Source organism: Grammomys surdaster, unplaced genomic scaffold (assembly GCF_004785775.1).
Source record: "Grammomys surdaster isolate TR1022 unplaced genomic scaffold, NIH_TR_1.0 125750, whole genome shotgun sequence".
Lineage (NCBI taxonomy): Eukaryota > Metazoa > Chordata > Mammalia > Rodentia > Muridae > Grammomys > Grammomys surdaster.
In genome coordinates, this window is record NW_021620582.1 from 2,478,626 (window position 1) to 2,486,464 (window position 7,839).

Below are 7,839 nucleotides of genomic sequence, written 5' to 3' on the forward strand. Positions count from 1 at the left end.
CTTTACAGCTCCAGAGCAGAGGCGGAGGGACCAAGCCGCTGCTCCCGCCAATCTGCAGTCCGCAGAGTGACGTGGGCGTGGCTCCCCTGCTCTACCAATGACAGGCTCTCATTGGTGACGCTCTGCAGTCTCCCAGAATGCCCGGTCCGTCTGTAGCGCTCTGCTGAAACTACAGGTCCCATGCAGCCCTGCAGGATAAGCCTGAAGTGCCATTTTTGGGCCGCACTGTAATGTCTGCGGGCCAGTGGCGCAATGGATAACGCGTCTGACTACGGATCAGAAGATTCCAGGTTCGACTCCTGGCTGGCTCGTTGGGACTGGTACTCCTTTATTTGCATCCCTTGCTAATCTAATGTCTCCCAATGTTGCTATTTGAAAACGTTTTTTCCTTGTCCCTCAACCAGTTTATATCCTCTGCTATCCCTTAACGCTGTAGCTTTCAGGTCCTAACTTGGTTCTATTTTGCACCCCATCTAATGCTGGTCTTTCTCATTCCTCTATTCAAAGCTGTTTCTTGTATAATCAAGTTATTCTGAGCATGAAAATTTTGGCGAATGGACTATTAAACTGAGCTTTGTCTCATTGCTATGCTACACTTAAAAATAGACTGTAGTAAGTCACCCACTAATTCCTAGTGATTCTATCTCAAACACAAACGTAAATAAACATCTTCGCGCGCGCACACACCTGTCAGAGAAAGGAAATTCACGAGAAATTACAGTGCCCAGGAACCATGAAACTGTCTGGCGGAGGCCGACGAGAATCTATGTTTCCCCCTCTTAACAGCTGCTCAACACGAGGAAAAGGAAATGGCAGAGGCAAGGAAAGACTGGGGAAGGGAAATGGGAAACACATCCCTAAAGGCAACAAGCCCACAGATATTGAGGGCCCTCCAGCCAATCTGATGGAGTTATTTTCTCACCTGAAGTTCCCTCTTCTCAAATGATTCGCCTTGTATCAGACTGATTTAAAAACGCAAAATCACCAGATACAGAGAAACCCTGTCTCGAAAAACAAAACAAAAAACAACAACAACAGCAAAACCGCAAAATCAAAAAAACAAACAACACAACAAAACCTAATCAGGATAACCATGACAGGAGACATTGACAGAATTCAGGAACTAACTAGCATGGAGACAGGAGAAAATAATAATAATAATAACAATAATAGGGACGACATCCGTTGTTTTGTCCTTGCAGTGGAAGAGTCAGGGAGAATTGGATTTGGGGACTGGATATGCTAAACATCTAGAGAATGCTGTGTGATAGAGGGTTGTATGAACCAAATTACCTGAACCAGACAATATTTAGACATTTCTAGAAGAGAAGTCTTGACTAGTGAGATCAGGAGGACAGTGCTTTTAGCAATACAGAAATGATGTGCATAGGATACGCTCTAAGAAGTCAGGAAACCAGAGAACTAAGAAGTTGTACCATGAGGGTGTTGAGGATGCTTTTGTACCACCTCCCCCTCCCCTCCTCCCTCCCCCTCCCTCCCCAACCCTCACCTCCACCCCCACCCCCTTCCTTTTGCTGCTCCAGGACCTTAAGCAGTGCACATATTACATTTAGTTGCACGTATCCTTCAGCTCCTATGGACTGAGACTATTTCTCAGATGATCTTCATTTTTTATGATTGATAATTTTGATGAGTGCTTGTCGGCATATTGTAAGATGCCCTTCCATTAGAACTTGTCTCTAGTTCATGGTTTTCTCATAATCATGAGAAAGACAGTAAGAGATGGGCTGCAGGCGCTGCTGTTTTCTCTCTCCCTCCTCCCCTCCCTTCCTTGGTTCCTCTGTCCCTTCCTCTTTTTTCCTTCTCTTCCTCTCTCTCCCCCTCCCTCTGCTTTCCTCTCTCTCTCCCTCTCCCTTGCCCCTCCCATTTTTCTCTGTTCTTGGATTTTTTCTGAAACAGGGTTTCCCTCTGTAGCTGAGGCTGGCTTGGAATTCACGGTATAATGCAGGCTGGCTCAAACTTTAGACAATCATTCTGCCTCCTACCATTGTTATCACATAGTGTCAAGGGTACATTCTATCAGCGTGCCTTACAGCTATGACTTCCATCATCCTGTGGAAGGGATTTCTCAGGCTTCTCCATAACACACTAATTCTCCCTCCGCGTGTAGCTGTATGCCTATAGTCTCTGCTACTTGGAAAACTCAGTCTTGAAGATCTCTTGAAACCAGCACAGATACACATGCACATTCATTCTCTCTCTCTCTCTCTCTCTCTCTCTCTCACACACACACACACACACACACACACACACACACACAATGTATGCTCTCTTTCCTTCTTTGTCCACCAATGACAATTTTCCATAGTATACATCAGGAAGTCCCTCTATATGGCCCATGTCCATACCTCAGGAATGGAGGGCTACAGTTCCTATCCCACAGGAGAGCCTGTCTGAATAATTTACTTGCAGTTCCTCCTTGCAGATCTTTCAGTGGGTGGTTGTCTGTTTGAAGTGAGTTCCCTGCCTACAATCTAAGTGATAAAAAATTTGTTAAGGAGGCTTGCTTTTTCTCTGCCTCTGTTGTGCCCAGCAAACTACACCCACAGAAAGCCTGTTAGGTGTATTCTCTTGAGAAGCTAATTGTCCGGGTTGTGAACCATCTGTTCCTGGGGTCCCACTCCTGGTAGCGAGGGGTGGTTGTTCCATTGTCTGTTAAAAGTCCATGGATGAGAGGGAAAGAAGAAAAAGAAATCTGCGAAATACTGTATTTCCTTTTTTGTTTTTTTGGGTTTTTTTTGTTTTTTTTTTTTGTTGTTGTTCTTTGTTTTTTGTTTTTTGAGACAGGGTTTCTCTGTATAGCCCTGGCTGTCTTGAAACTCACTCTGTAGACCAGGATGGCCTCGAACTCAGAAATCTGCCTGTCTCTGCCTCCCAAGTGCTGGGATTAAAGGCGTGCGCCACCACCTTCCAGCGAAATACTGTATTTCCACTAGTTAAAATAATTTTCTAGAGTATGTGTCTTTAAAGGAACTTCTGATTTCTGGACATTTGTGGGACTGAATTTCTTCCATCTGGGTTGTCTTTGCTCTCCATTAAAAATGGCTTTGTCTACCTACCTCATCCAGCACAATGTTCAGCAGGTCCTAGGAATTCTGGCTCCCTCATTCCTGCTCTACCCTACAAACTTCTCATAGCCACTGGGGAACAAACAAACAAGCACAAACATCATGTAACTACTGGTCTGCGTAGAGCAAGAAAAAAAGGGCTGAACTAGAGGGCCTAGGCCAGTGAGGAGGCTCATGGGTAAAGCACTCATCACAAAGAACCTGGTGACCCAGAACACTTATCAAAGAGGAAGAAAAGAACTGACTCCCAAAAGTTATCCCCTGACTTCAGAAGCTTGCAGGTGTCAGCTATGAGCTAGGATGGGTGCCTTTGCTGGGGTGAAGACAGACACGAAAGATGGCCAAATAATCTAGGTAAGAAATAAGGTTACTTTTCCAGTAGATGTTAATGACAACAGAGCAGAACATTAGGGACTTTCCTTTCTGGAAGGAAAGGGGAAGGAGAAGAAGAAGGGGAAGAAGGGGAAGGGGAGAGAGGAGAGGAGGGGAGCAGAAGGGGAAGGGAGGGCAGGGGAGGGAAGGGAAGAGGTGCCCACTCCCAGATAACCCTCCCTCCCTGCTGCCCCCATTCCGTCTCCAGGCTGTTTTACTTGTCTGAGTTGACTGTCTTTGTTTAAACACCTCCTGTCAGTCTTAACTGCTCTTTTTTGTTGTACTGGCCTTGAGGAGAGGCCCACCTTCACTCACCTCTGTGCAGCCTGGCCAGCAGCACTCTCTCAACACCTCCATAATGGCTCACTTGACCCTCCCACTGCTCCAAATTGCTTCTTTACAATCACAGCTTTCCTCTGGCTATGAAAGTGGCAGAGTTACTGAGGCAAAATAATCTGTGCCGATTTGCATTTTCCTCCTTGTCATCTCTATTATATGGTATTAATCTGCCAAGACAAATAGAAAGCAGGGACTGCGCTAAACATAGAAAAGACGGAAAGCGCCTCAATTTATGTATGAAGCAGGAACACATCCAATATCAAAGTCTGTCAAAAGCAGCACCCATAAAAACTCTAGAGCAGTTCTATCTTATGGATATAAAACTCCTGAAGTATTTAGAATAAATAAAAATCCATATATTGCTATAGTGATTATATAACACAACCAACTTATTCCAAAAATTAAAATAAGATTTGGCATTAGGAGATATATATATATATATATATATATATATATATATATATATATATATATGTTCATACACATTAATCATATATTAGTCCTGTATGAGGACACACACACACATATATATATCCTAATGCATATATTGAATATATGTATGTCATGTTGTTGTTGAGACAGGGTACTGGGAAAGTGCTCAGGAACATAAGGCAGGAGGATTGCTTTGAGATTAAGGGTATCCTGGGCTACATTATAGACCCTGTCACTCTGTCTCGGTCTCTGTCTCTGTCTCTCTCTCTCTCTCTCTCTCTCTCTCACACACACACACACACACACACACACACGTATATATGATGAAAAGGGGCCAGGATGTTTGTACAGAACTTTCCTAGCATGGACAAAGCCTCAGGTTCTGTTTGTATGGCATGAACAGGGGGCATGGCAGTCTGTACATGTAATCTCAGCACTCAGGAGGCAGATGCTGGAGGATCAGAAGTTCTAGGTCATTCTTTACTACAAAGCAAATTTGAGAGCAACCTGAGATATATGAGATACTGTCTCTGCCGGGCAGTGGTGGCGCACGCCTTTAATCCCAGCACTTGGGAGGCAGAGACAGGAGGATTTCTGAGTTCGAGGCCAGCCTGGTCTACGGAGTGAGTTCCAGGACAGCCAGGGCTACACAGAGAAACCCTGTCTCGAAAAACCGAAAAAAAAAAGAAAGAAAGAAAGAAAAAAGAGATACAGTCTCAAAAAATAAAAACACTGTGGTGTGGGCACACATGTGTGTGCGCACGTGCACGAGTGTGTGGAGCCCAGAGCCTGGTGTTGTCTGTCTTCCTCAGTCACTTCTTACTTTATGTATTGAGACACAGATGTTTGCTGAAGTGTGGTTGTTGCAGGGGTTTCCTGTCTCTGGTTACAGGGCTAGGGTTACAGACAGGCTGTTGTACCCCCAGCTTTTGTGTGGGTGCTGAGGATCTGAACTCTGAACTCTGTTCCTTACACTTGCAGGACAAATGCCCTGTCTGCCCAGCCGGGTCCTCAGCCCTCAATCACAATCCTAATGGAGTTTTTTGTTAGCTGATTTTTTAAAGGTTTTGTCATACAAGCCTGAGGTGATGAATTTGATCCCAAGTAGGAGAGAATCTATAAGTTGTCCTCTGACTGCCATCCGTGTGACTGAACACTGACACACATAAATGTTTTAAAATATGATGAGATCAACAAATCGTATTTATTAAGTGTTGTGTTTTGGTTTGTTTTGGTTTCTGAGACAGAGTTTCTCCAACTTCTGGAGATGCCCCTGCCTCATCCTCCAGCATGCTAGAATCTCAGGTGTGAGCTACTATGTCAGCTTTAAGCTATGTTTTTGTGTGTCAAGTTCTATGGAAATTACTATATATTCACAAGAGCTGTGACACAGGAAGTATGTGGTCTTCCCACAAGTGAAGGAAATGACGTCTAGAAGGGTGAGCTGCATCAGACCAAGGTCAGCTGACTCCAGAGCCTTCTACCTTAACCTTAAGACATCATCTGGCCAAGTGTGATGGCCTATGCCTTCAGAAGTACATGGATCTCGGCAAGTTCCAGGACAGACTGACCTACATAGTGAATTCCAGGGTAGTCAGGGCCTAATCATGAACACACACACATGGCAACCTTTTTCCTAGCTCTAGCCCAATAGTCTTTCTCTTCTCCAAGCAGCTGTCCTCTCAGATGACTTCAAATGTATGAGCCTACCATATCCAAACCACCACACATATTGCCTATAAATTACTTCTAGAAAGCAGCCTCAGTGGTCTTCCCACACTAGCATAAAAGATCAACCGAGAAAAATGCTTAGTGATGGCTTAAAAAAAAAAAAAGACCTACTTATTTATGTATATGGATGTTTTGTCTCCATGTACCTCTGCACACCAGAAGAGAGCGCTGGATCTCATGGTACCACAGGAGCCATCTCTCCAGGCCCTCATTTAAAGGCTTTTTTAAAACCACAAAGCGAGTTAGATAATGGAGAGTGCCATGGTTAAGTAAATCATCCATGCAGCAAGGTCTTATGCAGCCATTAAAGTCAATGTTGCCAAAGAAAATTGACTAATGTAGGGAAGGGCTCATCATATCACCATTAAGTGACACAGATTACAAACGGAACGTGCAGAATGACCTCAACTGTGTGGATAAAACAATGGTTTCCGACTTTTCAATGATGAGCATGTTTATATTACATTGACAACATTCTTTAAACAAATATGTACAAACACAGGCTTAGGTCCTGGTCTGTCTGCCTCACTTACCTCATTTTTCTGTAGGTGTCTGTAGCTGGCTAACCTCCGCCCTTACTCCTACCTCGTAGGAATTACACAATCACACACACACACACACATACACACACACATCAGCCAGATATTTATTAACCATTGCCATGTGTCAGACTTTTTACAAAGTATCAGTCTGCTAGGTATAACTGTAAGGTAAGAGTCAATAATGTCCATTTTACAGGCAAGAACACAGAGGTAAGTGTATCTTGGGTAAACTGATGCCTAACTGTGGAAAAGCCCAATGGGAAAGGGTCTAGTTTTCAGATTCCAAGGTCCTTCCTTCCTTACATTTACAATAGCATTTGTCAAAAACATGATCCAGGAGAGGAGCAGTATTAGCACACACCTTTATTCCTAGCATTTAGGAGGCAGAGGTAGGTAGATCTCTGAGTTCGAGGCCAGCCTGGTCTACTGAGAGAGTTCCAGAACAGCCAGGATTATACAGAGAAACCCTATCTCAGATTTAAAAAAAAATCTTTAATCCCACGCCTTTAATCCCAGCACTTGGGAGGCAGAGACAGGTGGATTTTTGAGTTCGAGGCCAGCCTGGTCTACCGAGTGAGTTCCACGACAGCCAGGACTACACAGAGAAACCCTGTCTCGAAAAAAAAAAAAAAAAAAAAAAAACCAAACAAACAAAAAAGATTTTCAGCACATCAGCAGCACTCTTGACATCCTGGATGATGTAGACCAAGAACTTCTAGAAGCTTCAGTCAGTGTGTGCTTTGTTCTCTGTCTCTCCTGTAACAGTGTCAGGCATCAGGCTCTGGTCCATGCCCTGTCATCAGTGACTCTGGTGTTTACCAGTTATGGGTCTAACTGGTGCCATGTGAACTTCTTAGTTCTTCTGTTGGCAATCTCAGGCTTCACAAGAGGTCTCAGGACAACCATCATGCCAAGATGGGAGGCAGGCAGCCATCCCTCTAGGTAACAAAAGGAAGAAGGTAGAGGAGACTTTTAAAAAGAAATGAGTTGCCGGGCGGTGGTGGTACACGCCTTTAATCCCAGCACTTGGGAGGCAGAGACACGTGGATTTCTGAGTTCGAGAATTCGAGGCTAGCCTGGTCTACAGAGTGAGTTCCAGGACAGCCAGAACTACACAGAGAAACTTTGTCTCGAAAAAACAAAACAACAACAACAACAAAAAACAAAGGAAAGAATGAAATGAATAGGGGGCTGGAGAGATGGCTCAGTGGTTAAGAGCAGCTTTTACAGAGGACCCAGGGTCTGCACCCACATGGCAGCTCACTGTCTGTACCTCAGCTTTTGAGGGTCAGTCAGGTGCATCTGATGCCCTCATCTGACCTCCTCCAGCACCT

The 7,839-nt window shown here is 44.3% G+C and overlaps 1 non-coding gene across 1 annotated transcript; it reads left to right on the top strand.

The window, feature by feature from the left end:
- Positions 1-238: 238 nt before the first annotated feature.
- Positions 239-311, top strand: Trnar-acg. Its single transcript has one exon. It is a non-coding gene; the product is annotated as a tRNA-Arg (tRNA).
- Positions 312-7,839: the final 7,528 nt, after the last annotated feature.